Raw genomic sequence first — 1,011 nt, forward strand, 5'->3', positions numbered from 1 at the left:
CTGTGTATAACGTTGGTTGAAATTGCTACAGATGTTCGAGAGCTTCGCTGGGACACAGACGTACATGCAAGTGCACAGACACATGAACAGATGCACATACGGTCATCCATTTTCTTTCCAAGATGACCAACAATTCCATTCTTCGCTTTTGAGTTGCGGTGGCAGTTTTCCTCGAATCAAGGTGCTCGTAGCGTACTACCGATATGGTGACATGAGATAAATTCTGTAATGACAACCATGTTCCGATTTCAATGAAGCTTTTAGGCGGAAATATCTATCGAAGTAACTTTCTGATAACACAGGTTATTTGTACTTTCCGGCTCCCGCATTTTACTACATTGAGTTGTATAATTTGTTACATGATCTTCCACTAACAGCCAACATCCAGGAGGTCTGGCTGGAAACCTGTCTGCTATTTGAGATGGGTGGGTGGTTGATTGAACTGTTATGTATTGTAGTATATTCAAAGAATTAAACTGATGAAATGCTAATGACAAGAAAGATCGTTCCGTATCTGGACGCCAAAATGTAGTGAACTGAAAATCTGGCACACAGTGAAAACAAATGATTAAAGGATTTAAATTTGTAACGTTCGAGCCGGTGAAATGATTTTTACTTTTTCTTCAGGTATTGATCTGCTAAGAAGCGAATTTCAATTATGAACCAATGAGTTGCCATAATTTTTTCTGGTGCTGAGATGATTACGTATATGTACTATTATTCTGTGGTTAGCATTATAACAAACACGAAGATTTTGTTTCATTTTCTGTGACATTATTGCTGATTAAAATTATGCTCCAGTATATTTTTTTTTTTTTTGTTTAAATGGAGATGTAGAGTAGGTATGCGGCGGCGCGGTCAGATTTTGCTACATTTCCACTCAGTTTCTGGTAATCTCTTATCACAGGCACGCATCCTTGAAGTTACTGAAAAGCAGTTCTCAGCCGGAAAAGACTATAGAGAAAAACAGCTATACACTTGGTAACCACAAGTCGTACTAAAAATTATTTC

This window comes from Schistocerca cancellata, chromosome 10 (genome assembly GCF_023864275.1).
Source record: "Schistocerca cancellata isolate TAMUIC-IGC-003103 chromosome 10, iqSchCanc2.1, whole genome shotgun sequence".
In the NCBI taxonomy this organism is placed as follows: domain Eukaryota; kingdom Metazoa; phylum Arthropoda; class Insecta; order Orthoptera; family Acrididae; genus Schistocerca; species Schistocerca cancellata.